The sequence below is a fragment of the Ambystoma mexicanum genome, chromosome 6q (assembly GCF_040938575.1).
Source record: "Ambystoma mexicanum isolate Mex_15411 chromosome 6q, UKY_AmexF1_1, whole genome shotgun sequence".
In the NCBI taxonomy this organism is placed as follows: domain Eukaryota; kingdom Metazoa; phylum Chordata; class Amphibia; order Caudata; family Ambystomatidae; genus Ambystoma; species Ambystoma mexicanum.
Genome location: NC_090937.1, coordinates 267,523,410 through 267,543,640, shown reverse-complemented (window position 1 = coordinate 267,543,640; position 20,231 = coordinate 267,523,410).

Genomic DNA, 20,231 nt, shown 5'->3' with positions numbered 1-20,231 from the left:
ACCCTGTGTACTGCACACGAACATCGCTTGCCTCAAGACGAACTATTTTGGATCGAGAGCAAAGAAAAATGCAAATCGCTGAATATTCTCAAAACATTTGATGTCAAATAAATGTACTTTGCCAAATGTACAATCTTGCCGTTTGCTTTTAAACCACAGTTTCATATTCCGAATTGTGGCGCTGTATTGTGAGATGATCTAAGACCCTGTGTACAGCAAAGGAACATCGCGTGCCTCAAAACGAACTTTTTGGAACGTGAGCAAATAAAAATGAAAATCGCTGAATATTCTCAAAACATTTGATGTCAAATAAATGTACTTTACCAAATTTACAATCTTGCGGTTTAATTTAAAAGTACAGTTTCATATTCCCAATTGTGGCGCGCTGTGTTGTGTGAGCTCATCTGTGTTGATTTCCGGGTTCTGTGTGGAGTCGCGTAGAAGACGCCTGGGTGCGTTTGCCTACGCAGCTCAGTCACGTCACGGATAGAGGCGGGGAATATGAATGTTTTGATAAAGTCTGTTTCAGGGGCGGGGGATTTGATTTAGTGCCGCAAAAGCAGGTGAGCCAGGGCGATGGGGGGAAATGATAGGATTATCAGAAAATGGCGGCTGATTTCGAGTGCGTTAATGGACGAAAAGTCGGGTAAGGTCCATAGGAAAGTTTTCTACGATCTACCGAGTTATGCTTAAAAACACATGGCCGAACCGTAGGGACAATAAAAAAAAGTCCCGGAACTATCCTTTAATGAAATAATGACTTTGCATTGCAAAAGCACAAATCTGTAAGTGAAAATATTCCACTGTAGTACAATATTCATTGATTATATTGTTACGTACTATGTTGCAGCTCAAAGTTGTAACACAAAAGTAAAAGCCATACAACAATAATAAAATACAGTGATGTATTCCCTATGATGTATCGCTATGTGCTACAGCCCAAAGTTGTCACATACTAGAATAATGCACAATGAATCGAAACATTATCAAAGGCCTGAATCACCCAAATAAAGGATTAGATTGCCAGTCATATGCTACCCTTCCTATGTAAAAATGTCTTTAATTAAGATGAAAAGGTCCAAAGAAAGGCATTCTTTACCCCATGGAGCTGCTGATTGTTATGGACTCAGGGACTTGTTATGATATTATTTAACCACCCTATAATACAGCAAAAAGCAAGAAAAAAACAATGAACTACGCAGCACAGAAAGAAGCAAGATCTTAATACACCTTTGGCAACTTTCTCCCTCAATTTACACTGTTGCACTAACTTCTAATAAATAACGCATGCTATAAAAAATAATTTCCCATGATGCACTCTTTCTGCATGACAGAGCTGCTGATTGATACAGTGGACCCTGTAAATTATGGTGTAAGAGCTCAGCCAGAGACCAACATTGCTCTCTATACAGATCAAATAAAAGCCAGTCCCTTGCATTGTCCATTACACCACATGGGTTTCAATGGGAAATGACTTTCACAGACTTTCACAGACTTTCACAGACCCTATACGCATTCTACATTAGGTATCTAACAACCACATGAATTAATACATACAGTTCTAGGTTCGGCACTCTATATTGCCATGACTATATATATATATATATATACAAAGAAAAAACTTTAGTTGCAGGGACATTAAGGTGAGCAATACATTGTAACAAAACCTTTGAAATTCAAGGAAAAACCTTTAGTTGCAGAGATGTTAAAGTGAGAACTTAATGCAACAAAACCCTGGAAATTCAGCTAAAGCCACCTTAACTTCGCGCCCCCTGTTGCGCAGACTATGACCACAATGATGACATCACAGATCACATCACTGATGACATCACTATTTACATGTTGTATGGGAACACTGATGACATTACAAATCACATCACAGATGCCATCACTGGAGACAACACGATTTGCATTGTATGTAACTGATTACATCAATAATTGAATTAGACATAACATAATTTATAAGTTAGCTCATGAAAACTTTTATTACCTTAATAACAATTTAGGCTGCAAACTTGGCCATGACAAAGGCTGAGGTTGCTGGCCAGCACCAAAGGCCACAGCCAGTGGTCGTTTAGTGTTCAAAAATACCAATGTGCATGGTTAAAAGCCATGCCTAGTAGGCCGTAACTGTTTTAAAATATAGAGTGGGCGACGTTGAAAGCTGTAGTCAGTGGCCATGGCTAAAAGCCATAGCTAGTACCCATTAATATGTCAGAATATACAGTCGACACAGCCAAACACTTCCAGACCACTAGCCATGGCCTTCGGATTGCAGGCTTTGAGAACTCACAATGTTTTTAAGCAATGCATAGTGAGAATAAATTATTTGCCATGGAGCACACACTTTGATTAAGCAGCATTCTCCAAGTGGTACACCCCTTTTTTTCAGTGTCATCATTTTGGTGCAGGCTGGTTTGGCATGCCCATGTTGCTGCAGCGCCCATTTTGGAGCTCCCTTTTTGGTGCAAAATCCATTCCGGTGCCGTTATTTGGGCACAAGGGATGTTTGGACGTGGCTGACATTTCAGTCATGTCTAAATGCCCTCATGCTAAATAAGATCACAGGACCGCACTGCAACAAACCTCCACCACCTCCAACTTCCTTGGCTTTTATTTAAATTAAATTAGTTAAATAAAAAAACATACAGCTTTGAATCCTTGTATGCCAGGGTTTGAGGCCCAGCATTTAACCATGAGGCCACAATGGCTTGGTCCTTCTGGGGGCGCATTTCATACTTAGCGTATAATTTAATATGTTCAATGATAAAAGGCTAGGTATGAAACTTGTGAAAATCCAAACAATAACATCATTGTAGAATAATGGTTAAATTCTGCGTCTCAAACTCCTTAAGGGCAGGGTTCTCTGACAACGGCATTCAGCATAAATGTGATTTTTGAAATTTTATTTTTCTGTTTTATAATGTTGCCCAGAGACAGTGTAGTCCTCTTTTTGAATATATGCGCAGTGTAAGGGGACATGCGTGGTATGCATGCATGTCATCTGAGAGGGTGTGCATGCAATGTGTGTGATATGAGCGTGTGTGTTTACATGGTGTGAAGTTGTTTCTGAGGGATAGTTGCATGCAGTTTATAATGTTGCAGTAAATGAATGTGTTTCATGTTTAATATATGTACAACTCTGCATCAACAGTTTAATACATGTCCCATCCTATTTTATAATGTTGCAGTAAATACATCTTTTTCACGTTTATTCCATATCACAAAATGCAAAGTGCTTGCAGGTTCATGCCAATTGCGACCTCTCGCGCCAAAACATCCTTGCACTGAGAGGTCCCTGCACCAACTCGCTGTATCTAACTGGGCGTGCCCAAACAGAACCTGCGGCAAAAAGGTAACTCGTAGCGGCGTGCACCTAACTGGCCATGCCAAAATGTCCTGCCCCATGCTCCTAGCCCCTTGTTTTAGGGACAGTCTCTTGGTGACTGTTGTGATACATCGCACAACCCCAACTAACCACATTTAAGCAGCACGGAAACGGGAAAGAAATGACCGGCTGAAAGAAGGTATGTTCTGCACCCATAACGAAAATCAAAAGCTGGCACCCATGAATATACACACAGTACTGCTTAGCTTCGAAGTGAGGAAGCGGCCAGCCACCTCAGGCCATGTTGCTCTAAGTGATCTTGTAACTTTGCATCTCTTGTTAGGCCCCATGGCCTGAGGGGCTGACCTTTTTTTCCTGACCTTTTTCCCTCAGTTTGAAGCTAAGCAGGGTCAGTCCTGGTTACTGCATGTATGGGAGACCTAGGCCACCAGTGATTTTCACCCTTGATATCACTGTAGCTGTAAAAATATCTATCTTTATTGTGTATAAAACATTGCAGGCTTTGAAAACTCCCAATGTTTTTAGTTAATGCCCTGTGCGATTAAATTATTTGCAGAGGATCACACACTTTGGTTAAGCAGTGTGCTACAAGCCACTTGTTTTATGGCCGGTCTCTTGGTGACTGTTGTGATACATCACACAGCCCCAACGTCTCGCATTTAAGCAGCACAGAAAAGAGGAAACAATTATCTGCTGCAAGAATAACATATGCCCAGGTACTTTTGCCCCCATAGAGAAAATCAAAAACTGGCACCCATGAATATACGCAAAGTAAATGGCCACATATTTTAAAGTGAAATATACAAATGTAGTTCAATTGACCTTCTCCTTAGAAGAAAGTGTGTAAGACAAAATAGCATTGGACGTTTAAAAAAGTAATGAACACCAGAAAATTTTGCAATACATTTGCTGGCAAAGTAAGTATAAAAGGTGCTCACCTTTTAAACCCAAAAATCTGTAGTGAAATATTCCATTGGAAAAAAAACATCCCAATATGAAACAAGTGCTTGTGGTTTTGGGAGTAAGCGTCTGCACTGGGAACATAACAACCTGAGGAAAATCCTGGTATCCAAATGCTTACCAACCTAAAAAAAACCAAGGGGTTGCCTCCGCCCTCTGAAAAAAGTTACGCTGTCCACCCACATGTGTCCTTTACTGGTGCCCTGAAAAGCAACTACAATCAGGGGGAAATAACTGCACTAGTGTCCAGGATTGCAAACTCTCTTACCACATCGTGGGCAAATACTCATGACTTACTTGCCCTCTCATCATTTCCCCTACTCACCCTCACCCCCATGTCTGTCTTTCAACAATACTCTGCTTTACAAAGCTAACCCTAGTGTCACTGAAACATATAAATCATTATAGAACTTTGTTAGGCATAAAGTGTACAAGTGTGGCATTGTTGCCCCAATCTTGACTGTGAGACTTCAAATACCAGAATGCAATTCAGCAAAAGGCAAACAAATTGTCTGTGAGTGCAAAACTTTCAAGGACTGACAGTAGCACTGTTTATAAAAAAAATAATGTGGATGCCGTGTGTTATGAGATATTTAAAACTTTGAGAACTCACAATGTTTTTAGACAATGCACAGTGAGATTAAATTATTTGCCATAGAGCACACTTTGGTTAAGCAGAATTTTCCAAGCGGTACACCCCTTTTCGGCACCATCATTTTGCTGTGGGCCAATTTGGCACAGGCATTCTGCCGCAGCGCCCATTTCGGCACACCTTCTTCGACACAAAAGTGATTCCGACGCCGTTATTTTGGCGCAAGGGATGTTTGGACGTGGCTGAAATTGCAGCCATGTCTAAATGTCCACATGCTAAATAGGATCACAGGACTGCACTGCAACAAACTGTCTGCCAGCCATGCAGTAACCGGGAACGACCGTGCGTAGTTTCAAAGTGAGGAAGTATCCATCCCCCATAGTCCATGTTTCTCTAAGTGTTCTTCTAAGGGTGTGGGTCCATATATTAGGCAACATGGCCTTAGTGGGCTGACCCCTTTCTCACTTTGAAGATAAGCACAGTTCATTCCAGTTACTGCAGGGATGGGAAACCCACGGTTGCTGTTAAAATTCCTATATTGTTTTTATTGACTGGGGGACTACAAATACCAGAATGCAATTTATCAAAGGTAAAAAAAAATTCTCTGAGGGCAACACCTTTAAGGACTGACAGTAGCATGGTTTAAAAAAATTTAATAATTCAGGTGCTCATTCAGTCGTCCATCCATGCATTAACCAGGACTGACGCTGCTGAGCTTCGATGCAGGGCTAACCCTGCTTAGCATCACCAAGTCCCCCCTCCTCACATCCCCTGCCCTCTCCCTTTCAGCCCATAGCACACGCTGTTTCTGTGATGCAGTTTGCTTTCAGATGTCAGCTATTTGCAGTTATAGCCGATGCTACAAAAACTTTGCATTGCAAACTCAGTCCCCGGACCACCTCCAGCTCCCAAATTTCACTCAGTGCTTTCTACCCACCCCCGCCCCTCACCTTTACCCCTCTGGCATTTGTATGTTTTTTGACCTGCAAATAGCTTTTACTGTGTTTCATTTTCCCATAACCTCGTCTATAGCCGCGAATATCTCTCTCATTGAGAGAAAAACAAGATGGCGGTCGTTGCATTTCTGAAAACTATGTTCCTGAAATTCACCATTGGAGATATAACTATAATTTCTGGGGAAGGGGGCACCTCCTTCTTTGTCAAATTTTAAAATACCGACGGGACGGAATAACCCCAAACCATGCATGGATCGCAAGTCAATGTTTCATGCCCAAGTTGTTTTAGATCTAGTCCAAATCCGTCCAGTGGTTTAGGCTGTACGCTTTGGCAAAAACTGACCTTTTTGTCTTTGGGAAAATGAATGGGATGTAGGGCGCACTTCTGGAGAAACTATTTTTTTGGGACGCTTACTAACTTTTGTATTTTTTTACAAATCTTTACAAAACTTTGCAGTCTGGGAGGTGGGGATGGGGGGCGCAAACTTGTAATCACTTTCAAAATTTCAGCAAATCCGTTACTGGAATCAAAAGTTATAAACAATAGAATTTTGAGGGGTTCCTATGTGTCTCCGACTCACCTTAACTATAGGGCTGGCACCGCCGCCACATAATATTTTGAATGCAAAATGCTTTTTAATAATATATATTTATTTTATTTGTTAATGTTGTGCATGTTGAGGGTATACTAACAGGTGAGGGGCGGGGTGCAAGAAACCAAGATAAGGTTCTACGGAGTCTGTCAGTGGGAGCTGACCAACGGAGGTATTAGGATTAGCAAAATGATGATGTACGTTTTAGGGTAAGGCGAACCCTACGAGATGTGACACTTCCTTGGATGAATACGGTAAGGCTGTTGTCGGTCATTTGACTAGCCTTCACGCAAACATTTCAGGAAATTCATTAACATGTTAATAGCATAGATGCACGTTCTATAGAGCACTCCTTCAGCCCTATATGAGAAATGCATTTTTTTATTATACAGATCCTTTGCATCTATCCTCTAAAATACAAAATACAATGCACCTTATGAGCACTGGCACTTTCTTGAAGTTTAGCACTGACTAAAAGTTATTTGAGAAGGTACAAAAGGATGGCCCTCATAGTATGATCGTTCATGTTGTGGTTTCCTGTGATTCTCTCTGATTTGATATCTGGTTATGGTTGTGTTTTTGATGTTCTGATGTTTGATGCTTTGATGTTTTATGTGTTGGCTTGTATGGTAAGCATTACCAAAATGAAGCAGAAACGAAAGGAAGCATTGAGATTACTATTCATCCAGGCCCTCTGTCATAGTGGGACCCTCAGCACCCAGACCCTCTATCATAGTGTGAGCCCCAGCATCCAGGCTCTCTATCATAGTGTGACCCTCAATATTCAGGCCCTCTATCATAGTGTGAGCCCAGCATCCAGGCCCTCTATCATAGTGTGACCCTCAGCATCCAGGCTCTCTATCATAGTGTGACCCTCAATATTCAGGCCCTCTATCATAGTGTGAGCCCCAGCATCCAGGCCCTCTATCATAGTGTGACCCTCAGCATCCAGGCTCTCTATCATAGTGTGACCCTCAATATCCAGGCCCTCTATCATAGTGTGACCCTCAGCATCCAGGCACTCTATCATAGAGTGACCTTCAGCATCCAAGCCCTCTATCATAGTGTGACCCTCAGCATCCAGGCACTCTATCATAGTGTGACCCTCAGCATCCAGGCTCTCTATCATAGTGTGACCCTCAATATTCAGGCCCTCTATCATAGTGTGACCCTCAGCATCCAGGCACTCTATCATAGAGTGACCTTCAGCATCCAAGCCCTCTATCATAGTGTGACCCTCAGCATCCAGGCACTCTATCATAGTGTGACCCTCAGCATCCAGGCTCTCTATCATAGTGTGACCCTCAATATTCAGGCCCTCTATCATAGTGTGACCCTCAGCATCCAGGCACTCTATCATAGAGTGACCTTCAGCATCCAGGCCCTCTATCATAGTGTGACCCTCAGCATCCAGGCCCTCTATCATAGTGTGACCCTCAGCATCCAGGCTCTCTATCATAGTGTGACCCTCAGCACACATAATGTCAGAAGTATTATTAGCAACTGCAATCATTGTATAAGTAGGTAGAGGATGGAGACCCACCTCCAACCTCCCCCCCCGGTCGTGTTGTATTATGGAGAAATTAGCCACATTTCATTGGGCCTCCTTACAAGTTTGGCCGTAATTCGGTGGTCATTTCACGGAACAACTGCCAAAATCAGTTGCCATTACTGCTACTTGGTCCCGTGGGGGTTGCCACAGGATTACAAGTGGCGGTAAGGAGGTGTAATTCCCCGTTTTTAGAGTCTGTAGGGCTCCATGGGGACTTTTGGTGGGTTTACCACCGGTGGTATTACCGTCTGGTCAATCTGCTGATTTTTGGAGGCAAAGTGGAAGATTTGCCTCCAGCAAAAACTGGAGGTGAATCCACCACTTTCCCATAAAACAATCATCTGATTTAAGGCACAGTAATAGCACGAGTGGTAAATCCACCCAAACCTATAATTTGGCGGTGCGTGAAAAATAGTGGTAATTGCACCACTTTTTTTCCTGCATTGCAAAAATTGTAATGAAGCCCTTTTTAAGTGTGCCAATGGTTAATATCCTTAGTGAAAACCAGTTCAACAAAGGGACCTGCTGACATCATGAGGTCGCAATGATCAGAACTGCTTCTGGCTAAAACATCTCTCCATCGAATTAGTAAGGCGCGCGGGAGGTTTCTGTGTACTTTAATTAAAGGGGGTGTTAGTGACTAAACACATAAGAAAGAAGGGGGCTACATTTAAACAAAATGAACAGTGCTGGAAATGCAAATGGATAACCATATAAAATGTACAAATATTAATGTACCCCCTTCCAGCGAACGTTTTTGTTACACAACCCGGAATGAGCAGGCACGGGCAAAGAAAAGGTACTCGATTTTTTGTTAAGGACATTCCCTTTCAAAACCCATTCACACATTCACAAACACAAGTGCAATCTGTAATCCTTATTTTTGGTGATTATAGTGGGGCAGTACTGAATAAAGAGAACATTGTTTTGCATTTTCCTTCAATGCCCCGCCCTTAAAAACAAATTCTACAAGCTACGCAAAAGCTTGTCAGTCTTCTTACTTCATTGTGTTCTGTTGCTTCCCACAGTTTACACCATTTTTAATAAAACATCCTTTCTTTATCGTTGACTACTGGCTATGAGTATGGCTTTAGAAATGACAGGATATCGGAATCACCTTGCAACGTCCTTTCTTGAAAAACACTTGTAGCAATGCTACTGCAGATATACACGAGTGAAATGATGCACGGATTCAGCTTTGCCACGAGATGGCGGTCTCAACCCATTAAAGGCTCATAAAATACAGTAAACAAGGACTATTGTAATATATGGTAGTAAATCTCACGCCGATTCAACGCTCAAACAGAGTTCGCATACGCGCATGTAAGACTAACACATCCGATAATAAGATAGTGTTTTTTGTCAAAGATAATTTAAAAATAATAGTAAACTAGCCCATTGCTTTCATAGGACAAATCACATGTTCATTTACTGCATTGCATTGTCTTTGCCCAGGAACTTTAACCCTATTTTCGCCTTGTTGAAGGCAGGGCTGCTCCAAATGGAAACATGCATTGGCAAAGCCAACCGTTTTTGCTTTTGTGTATGCCTAGGAAATGTGCCAGGCAACGCCATAATGGTAGTACCTAGCTATATGATGGTAACAGTTGCAAAATAGCGTGAGCTGGGCATAATAGCTGGGAAACGGCTATTTAATACATAGAAGCCTAGACTTTTGGCTTTGCCAATGCCTGCTTTAATAAATATGTGCATGCGACTTATAAATCAATTTGCTCAAGGCACACTTGCTTGAGACATCTTAGTACACCAGTAGCGTATTATAGCTGCAATTAAACCATTAACTTTCAGATGACTGCTTTGAAATAGCACCTGCACACACACGAGACACAAAGTTTGATGTTTCTGCTGGATAACGAGGGGCTAAAAGAGACCCCAGAAGGATTTGTTTTAGGCAGGTACTGGATGGGAATGGCTATAGAGATTTGCATGGACATGAGCAGTAGGTGGACAAGTAACCAAGCACCCACACGCTGTTTCTTTCGGCTCTGAGTTAATACATGCCCAGTTGGGACCAACAATATTTTGTTTCTCCTACTTCTATCAGCAATCACAACATATTCCTGGACTGGAATTATATAAACAAAGTCCAGTCCTATTTTATGTGGAGAAATTACTGGATAGTGGGACAAACAAATATTGTTTCCCCAACAATATTCTTTCCTTTCTATCTAATGACTTGATACTGTGTGTCCCACCTGGCATTCCATCCCCATGCTAGCTGTACTCCAGTGCAATAGCTTTGATACCACCTAATAGCCAAAACTAAAAAGGGGGTGTCACACACACCAATCTAGACTAATATTGCAGAAGCTTTTGCACCATGCTGACCTAGCAATCCAGAGTATACTGCAATGTTTAGGCTGCAGCACAAAACTCCCATAATATCACCACATGCACAGAAAATTATAATTTCCCCTGTCTCTTCATCCCTGACCTCTCTTTCCCGGTCTCTATTTCATCATTGCTCTGTCCGGGAGTCTTTTTACCTCTCCTTCTTCCCAAGTCTTTCTCCCTCTTTCTCTCTCGCTCTCTCTTTCTCTCTCTTTTACTTTTTCTCTCGCTGCCTGTTTATAATGTTTTCTCTCTTTTAATCACTCCCTCTGTCTTTGCGTGCCATTCACGTATACTCTTTCTAGGATCCGCTTTTACTCTCCGTGGTCTGTCTGTCCATTTTCACCCCGCAGTCTCTGAAGTTCACTATTACTTTTCTCCTCCTCTGGATATCGTGTGAACGGTTTCTCACGAGCTATTTTAAGTTCTTTTTCACCCTTCTCACTGTTTCTTTCATGCTGTTTCTCCCCTTCTCTCTATGTATCGTTTGCTGGCACATGCTCAGCATTGCTAAGGTTCCCTCATTCTTACTCTATCTTCCCTCACTACTTTATCTTTTGTCTGCTTTTGTGTATCTCGTATTCTCCCCTGTTTCTCTTCCCCTCTCACTCACACAGTTTATCTGTGCCTTTGTCTTTCACACTCTCCCTTGCAGCCACTCCCTAGTCCTTCTCACTTCCTCAGTCATCCACAATGCCTTTCTAAATATCTCATATCATGACTGAACCCCTTTTACAATGGCGCAGATGGGCTAAAAACGGTGATGTGGAAGGTGGCCCAGAGTAGTGCCAGTGGTTCAGATTTATTCAAAACCTTCCACCCATCACTTTTTTGGTTATAGTTTGTCTCCCTATTTGAGAGAGGGTATGCCCAGACATGGATCGCTTGCTTGCTGTGCCATAGAGAACCAAGCTTCAGCTCACTGAGTAGGCCCAACAAGGCCAAAACATGTCTGGGGTTGCTTCAGTTTCCGTGCAGAGGGGGCGGGACCTAGAAGCTTAGGTTGGGCTCCTCCCATTGGTGGCAGGACCTGACTGATTTGCATATGACTGGACCCCTTTTGCAATGGCACAGATGGGCTAAAAACGGTGGTGTGGAAGGTTGTCCAGAGCAGTGCCAGTGGTTCAGATTTTTTCAAAACATTCCACCCATCCATTTTTTGGTATAGTTTGTCTCCCTATGTAAGATAGAGCATACCCAGACATGGGTCCCTTACTCGCTGCACCATAGGGAACCAATCTGCATCTCACTGAGGGGACCCAACAAGGCTGAAACATGTCTGCGATTGCTTGTGTTTCCGTGCAGAGGGGACTTGGCCTAGCAGCCTAGGCTCGGCTGCTCCCATTGGTAGTAGCAGCACCTTACTGATTTGCATATGACGACCCCTTTTGCAATGGTGCAGATGGGCTCAACACGATGGTGTAGAAGGTTGCCCAGAGCCATGCCAGTGGATCAGTTTTATTCAAAACCTTCCACCCATCACTTTTTTGGTTATAGGGATTAGCATGAGCAATGGTTGGGTAAATACCCAAGCACCCACAAGCAGTAGTATTTTAACAGGTGGTCATGCCTCCTGTTTCCGCTCTTAGTCCCTCTCCCTTTTTATAGGATTTGATATAAACTTAATATAAATTTGATATAAAATTATATTTATAAAACTGAATTTATATCAAATGTATTTTTATAGGAAGTGTGTATAATTTATATCAGTTTTGATAGAAGTGAATATACATTTTATATACAATCTGTATTAAGATGGTTTCAGCCAGCAACCGTATTGATTGGTCAAGCGCTGAGAGCGAAGTGAGCTCTGAAGATGGGGACTGTGAATCTAAGGTTTTGCAGAGTGACGCAGTGATGATGTCACAACAGGGTAGGTATAAAAATATATATAAAATATATAAATATATAAAAATGTGTATTTCTTGATTTTAAAATGTATATAAAAAATCATATAAACGTCATATTTTTTATATACAACTTTCTATGAAAATCTGTATAAAAATTCATATTTCTTTGATATAGATGTTATTTTAAAATTCCAATATAGGTGTGTGTTTTATAACATCTTTGCACCCCATTTTGCATTGCATTTTGTGTCCCTTTTTATGAATCCGAATTTAAGTGTGTGTTTTTTAACATCTTTGCACCACATTTTGTATTGCATCTTGTGTCCCTTTATGAAATTTGAATTTAGGTGTCTGTTTTTTAATACCTGTGCACCCCTTTTTGTATTGCATTTTGTGTCCTTTGCATCCTTTTTGCAACTACAACGACGCATAGTTAGTTTGGGGTAGGACTGTGCTGTGCAGTCACTCAACTTTCCCTCAACTATTCTCAGCCACCCCTACGGCACACAATATCTCCCCTATCTTATCTAATTGCTACACTATCACCTACCCTCACTCTCTCACGAAGTCTAGAAGAATAAAGCACAAAAAAGACATCTTGACCATTAACTGTGGACTACCCATCGCAGATTTATGTCAGTGCAACTTCCAGACAGATCTTCACTGATATCCTCTTTTCTGTGCCCTCCCCAGACCTTTGGACTCCCCATCTCATCTCTACCGTCTCATCTTTCACATCCTCTTCCATCAATGGTGGCACCAAGTCCTCTTGGCGGGCTTTGGATCATCCAGGTGTATCTTTAATGTCTATCACACTGGCACTATCTTGGTTCAGGGTCCTCAACCCAACCTCCTTCTCTTTGACCGGCCCATGCCATCTCTCATTAACTTCCTTCCCACATCTGCTACTCCCTCTTCCACTCTCTCTTACCCGCCCCTGCAACCACTGTACTACACTCCTGTAAGCCTCATCAGAAAACATTCAAAAGGGGAAGACCTCCTTCATCAAACCACACTCAACGCTCACTCAGCCATCAAACACTCTGCTGACATCTGCCTCCTTCTCGAAGACATTGCCCTTGACATCCCCAATCTTCCTGAGACATGGTTCAAATACAGCTCTGTCACTGCTTTTGACTCCCTTCTCCTCTCCTTGACGGCTACAAGATCATCTCCAAGTCTCGCCCTAACCGTGCTAGTGTTGGGGTTTGCCCTGATTTTCCCTGAGTGGGTCCCTTCCTCCTTCATACCCTCCAGCCTTGCTCTTCCTTTCAGAGCGTGGTTTTCAAGCTCGTCATCTCTCCCTCCTCCTCTCTGACCATTGCCACAATCTATAGGCCACCTGGATCTTCCTCCTTGTTCCTCCCTGAATGGTCTGATTTCTGCTCCTCTCTTCTCACAACCACCTCTAAACTCCTTCTCATGGGCCCTTTCAACATCCATCTGGACTCCTCTATCACAGCATTCACTCTCATCCGTGACCTTTGCACCTCATTCTCCCTCTCCATTCGCCCCTCTGGTCCAACCCACTTGGCTGGACACACTCTTAATGCCCTCATCCACTCTGATCTTTCACTCTCCTTCCAGCTGATCACCCCTCTCTCCTGGTCAGAACACCCTCTCCTCTCCTCTCACATGAGTTCTGTCGGCCCTCTTAACGCACCTCCTCCAGTCCTGCCAACCTCATTCACGAACATCTGCCCAATGAAACAAGTGTCAGCTGCTCCCTTCGCATCACCTTCCTCTCCCCTCTTCCTCCACTGCAGACTCTACTTATGATTCTTCTATCAGCAACCCTCATCTGGCCATTGCTAACACTTTGGACATTCTTGCCCCAGTCATGAGGATCCGCCTGAAACCTGCCTCTAAACGTAACACCTGGTACGACTCTGAACTTGCAGCCCTGCAACGCAAGTGCAGAGCTGCGGAATGGAAGTAGCAGACCTCTGGCTCACGCTCCAACAAACTGGCCTTTCGCCTGCTCCAGAGACAATACAGACTTTCCATCTAAGCCAAGAAAAGGGCCCACATCCAGGCATGTGTCTCTGGTCATCCAACAACATGGCTGAACTCTTTAAAATCTGCCGCGAACTAGCCAACCATTCCGTAGTCTCCTCCTCACTCCTCCCCTCCCAAGCCCTCTGAAACATATTGGCCACACGCTTTACTACAAAGACTCAGGACATCTTGAGCACCCCTACGTCCCTCTCCCCCCACCTCTTTGCCTACATGCCCTCCCATCCTCCTTCTTCCTCTCTCTCTCCTCCTCCCCATCACACCTGATGAGGTAACCACAGTTGTCCGTTCCATGAACGTCTCCTCTAAACAGGTTTCCCTCTTCTTCTCCAGAACCATTAAGGACAATATTGGCTCTCTTGCCCATGCACTTGCTGATTTCTGCAACCACTCTTTTGCCATTGGATCTGCCCCACCTCCCTCAAGCATTTCCTTGTGCGCCCCCTCCTCAAAAAGCCTTCAGCAGACCCCACTTGTACAGCCAACTACCGCCCTATATCTAACACTCCCATTCCTGGGAAACTTCTGGAGAAGCTTGCCTACCCCCAACTTCCCTCACACACTGAACTTGTTGTTTGCATCCACAGCTCTCCTCACTCTACTTAACCTCTCCTCTGCTTTTGACACGGTCAACCACTCTACTCTCATAAAATGACTCCATGATACCCTGGGTATCTCGGAGCGGGCACTGGACTGGCTGGCCTCCTTTCTCAGTGACCACCCAGCCCAGGTTATTCTGTGCACTTTCTCCTCCCCTTCCTCTTTCTCCACCTGTGGTGTCCCCCAGGGCTCCAACCTCTCTCCCTGGCTCTTTAACACTTACCTTGCTTCACTGGCACACCTCATTTCCTCCTTCTCCCCTAACTTCCAGTGCTATGCAGGTGACACACAACTCTTCTTTAGACTTCCTTCTGACCCACTCCTTACTTCTTCCATCATTCCAGACTACCTAGCCTTAACAGAAACCTGGCTTCATTAAGTGTCCGGACCATTCTTATCGCTAGCCATCCCTGACAAATACTCCTTCCTCAGAGCTGATAGACCCAACGCCAGGGGAGGAGGAATAGCGATCATCTCTAAATCTTCCTTAGACCTCAGATCAGTCTGCTCACTGTCAATCAAATCCTGCGAGCTACTTACAGTCAGGCTGCAAACCTCCCCCACAAGCATGATCACCTTTCACCTCATATATAGACCCCTATGCCCCCCTGGGGTCTTCGAAGAAGATATCACATCTCTCATTGCTGAAAACTCCAAGCCATCAGCACAAATTATTATCCTCGGAGACCTTAACCTTGGTTACTGCGACCCTAATGACGCACCTGCTGCATCCTTAGCCAATGCCCTAACAGAACATGGCTTTTCACAACTTAATGTCCTCCCCACTCACCAGAAAGGCAGAATTATCGATTGGGTAGCGACCTACAACTGCAACACAATCTGTAAGGACCCCCAACCTCTGGCACGGACGGACCGCTACCCCATCCTTCTTGAGGTTAACATTAATCATGTAGTACCCAAAATATACCTCATGGGAGCAGCCTGCCCTACCAGAAACAAACGCGATGGACACCATTGCCCCTTTGAAATTGCGCAAAGATAAACCAAGAGCTCATCTGAACTCGTGGTACACTCCTGAACTCAAGTTACTCAGAAAAAAGAAAGCTAAGGCACAACTCACATGGAAAACCAAACCCTCTGCGGAAAATAAATCAAATCTCACAAATATATCTTCTTTATATAAAAGTGAGATATTCGATCCAAAAAAGATGCATACAATGTCAGGATTGACCAAGCAGGGTCCTCCACTAAAGAATTATTTAAAATTCTAAAAGAACTTGAAGATCCCAACCCACCCACAGACACCTGCTTAAAAGACAAACCTTGGTGCACCAGCATCCAAAACGCCCTTAACAACAAAATCATAGGACTCCAAACCAAAATTGTAGACAAACGCCAACAACTCTCCAACAGCAAGTCTACCAATCCTGTCTCACCAACGTCCCTCGATACCAAATCGGGCATCACATTCAAGAAAGTAACTACGGTAGAAGTTAAAAAAATCATCACCTCCTTACAACCCTCAAACTGCAAAGGGGACAGCTGTCCCGCCCAGATCATAAAAGACTCAGCCAGATACCTATCCCCCTTCATCACTAAACTTATTAACCTATCATTCATCAATAACTCAGTTCCCAGAAACCTAAAACAATCATGGGTCCTCCCACTCTTGAAAAAACAATCACTAGACCCAGACATACCGACCAATTACAGACCCATCACCACATTCCCATTCCTATTAAAAATCCTGGACAGAGTCGCCTACCTCCAAATTCAGGAATATCTGGAATCCAACCAACTGCTAGGATTACGTCAATCTGGCTTCAGACCGCAATATGGAACAGAAACTGCCCTTGTTGATCTCAAAGTCAGATTGATGAAATCAAAGACAAAGGCAATGCTGTGATTCTACTCCTTTTAGACCTCTCAGCGGCCTTCGACCTGGTCGACCACAAAATCCTCTGTAGCCACTTAGCCACCGCAGCTCACTTCTCCTCGGCCGTCACATGGATACAATCCCTCCTGGCAAACAGAACCATGCAGGGTTTCTCTACAACAGCTGCAGCAGACCCTATCCCCATCTCATGCGGGGTCCCACAAGGTTCCTGTGACTCCCCCACTTTGTATAACATATTTACAAAGCCACTTTTTGACCAACTGGACCATCTGGGAGTCACCTACACAAATTATGCAGATGTCACCCAGACAGGGGCACCGAGCATGGGGGGGGGCCCGGGGCCAAGCCCCCCCCAGCAAAATCAAGTCAGGGCTGAGCCCCCCCGGCCGGAGAGAACTGATGCAGCATCGATGGCCCTGTCCATCGATATTGCATCACTTCGCTCCGGCCGGGTAAAAGTGCGAACATGTCCGATTAAGCCCTCCCCTCTAGGACTCATATTGGTGTATGGTCCTGGAGGGGAGGGCTTAGGGCAGCGGTATTCAAACTGTGAGGCGCGCCCCTCTGGTGGGCCGCAGCCTCATGCCCAGGGGGGCGCGCATCCACAGTTTGAAAAAAAAAAAAGAGGATGAATAACCAAAGTATCTGGCTGTTGCTTCATGAACAAGCAGCAGCCCGATCCACGCCCCCTGCAACACATGCTTAGTGCGACAGGGGCCGGGCCTTTGTGAGGCCTCAGGCTCCATTAACAGCCTATTTATGAAGACAAAAGAAGGTGCGTGCTTTTTATTTTCTTCATGAATTGGCTCCTAATGGAGCCTGAGTTCCCACAAAGGCCCAGCCTCTGTCGCACTATGGGTGGTGGCAGCAGGGTAGTTTCTAGCCCATTTGGTGCCCAGGGTGAAACACTAGGAATGAGCCCCCCCACCTCGCGCCCCACTCCCACTGCACCCCACTCCCACCGCACCCCACGCGCCACTCCCAAACTCAATATAACACTGCACAACATTGGGACACGGGGACCAGTGGAGGCACACATCAGGACACAGGGACCAGTGGGGGCACAACAGTGGGACACAGGGACCAGTGGGGGCACAACAGTGGGACACGGGGACCAGTGGGGGCACAACATTGGGACACGGGGACTAGTGGGGGCACACATTGGGACACAGGGACCAGTGGGGCACACATTGGGACACAGTGGGACATGGGGACCAGTGGGGGCACACATTGGGACACAGGGACCAGTGGGGGCACACATTGGGACACAGTGGGACATGGGGACCAGTGGGAGCACACATTGTGGCACGGGGACCAGTGGGGGCACACATTGTGGCACAGGGACCATTGGGGGTGGGCTGGGAGCCTGCTCTGACTTCCGTAATGTCACGTAGTACGTCTGTACTACTTGACTTTAAAGTCAGAAGAGGCAGCGCCAGCAACTGCTACGGCACTGCCAAACTCTCTGCCCTCGGCAATCGCTGCCACAAACTCAGACATGTGAACCCCTGCAGCCAGGGGCAGGGACTGGGACAATTGCGCCCGGGCAGCTGCCCGCCTTGCCCGGGCCAAGAAACGGGCCTGGGTGGCAGCAGTGTTGTGGAACTGCCCAAGTTTTCGCAATTTGGAATATTTCAGTGAATGCTGTTTTTTATTTTGCACACTTTAATTCTCTCTTCGTCCGTCTAGAGTAACCTCAAACAAGCATTGGCAATGCCAACCGTTTGGGCTTTTGTGCAGGCAGGGGAAAGGCACTTGCCAGGCATAGCCATAGTGGTATTAACTGCCCATTGATTGTAGCAGGTGCAAAATGGTGCGAGTACCAGGGCCCAGGGCCGGTGCAAGGAATTTTGCCACCCTAGACAAACTGTCAGATTGCTGCCCCCACTCCTGATTCTAACTGTTCTCAATAAACCGTCCTCCCACCAACACCCGCCCCCCACAGCCTTGTGTTCACGAGATGTGTATTGCCCTGCAGGAGGGGGTGACTTCTAGGCCAGCATGCATAAAACGAAATCAACAAACAAATGTGGGGCAACTCAAAACAGCAGCTCCAGTTGCCCTGACAGATTTGGCACCATACCACGAAAACAAAAGAAACAAGCACTGGCAATGCCAATGGTTTGGGCCTTTTTGTAGACATGGGAAAGGCATGTGCCAGGCACTGCTGTAGTGGTATAAACTGGCCATTGATGGTAGCAGGTGCAAATGGTGCGGCTACCTGGGCATATAACTGCAGTGCCTGGCAAATGCCTAGTACCTATATACAAGTCAAAACTGTTGGCTTTGCCAAGGCTTGTTTTAACAGGACTTCAGTGAAGGACACCATAGTGCTTATAAATTGAGTGGCTGTGGGCAGGCCTGGTAAGACATTCTTATTATATCAGTAGCACGTACAGATCAAATTAAGTGAATAACTCTCAGAAGACTGCTTTGAAAAAACATTTGCAGCCACTACAAGTACAAAGTTGTATGGTAAGGCTTGACTAAAGAGCGCTCAAAGTCATGGTATGGTATGGTAATGTTTATTTATAAAGCGCCTATACACAAGGCAAGTGCTTCAAAGCGCTCAAGGAGGGTGGGAACATGGGGACAAAACAACAGTCGTTCAGAGGCCTTGAAATTCTGAGACGATAATAGTCTTCACAGGCAGAGTAAGTGCAAATAACACAATTAACAGTTGAGACACAGCAAATAGGCCTGCCGACGATTCTGCAGTTTTACCAAGTGTAATTAAGGGGGGTAGACAGGGGAGAACAGACAGACAATCTTCAAACACGGTGCATTCGGATCGTGGAAGTGCACAGACAGTTCCAGGGGGGGTCCAAGTGTACCCAGTCGGTGGATACTAGGGTAAGTGCAGAGAGAGCCACTCTCTTGGGTCCTTTCTCAAGTGCATTGAAGGTGGGGTGAGTGCAGGGCGCTGAGGCAAGTGCAAGAGTGGACTGGTGGGGTGCCAGGGACCTGTGAGACTTTGAGGTACACCAGGCGGCCAGTCAGCAAGCTGTAGAGAAAAGGAGGGAGAGAGGTAGAGAGAAGGAAGAGGAGAAAAGGAAGGTGTTAAGGAGGTTCCGGAACTTAAGGAGATCAGGCTCAAGACAGAGGGTGGCAGGGGGGCTATTCCAGAGGGAGGCCCCTGCTGAGGATAAGTATCTCCATCCAAATCTCTGCTTGGAGAACCAGCTCATTCGCAGAAGGTTGGAGGACTCGGGAGGGACAGTATTTACGTAGGCAACATTGCAGATAGGTAAGTTCAAGGCTCCAGAAAGCCTTGTGGACAATGCAGAGGGTCTTCATCTTGATCCTTGCAGTCACAGGGAGCCAGTGAAGGGATTTCAGTGCCAGAGAGATGCAGTCACTGGCGGCGGCGCTGCTCGTCATCGACACACTGCCATCTTCAGCAACCACACCCCAGTCCCCCACCCCCAATCTTGCTGAGATATCTCGCAGGCACTGACTCTGGCTCTGTTGATTTGAATAGTCTGCTTGGGGCTTGATGTGGAACCCGTTCTTGAGCCGCCACATATCCCTTCAATGCAATTTTTCAGCATGT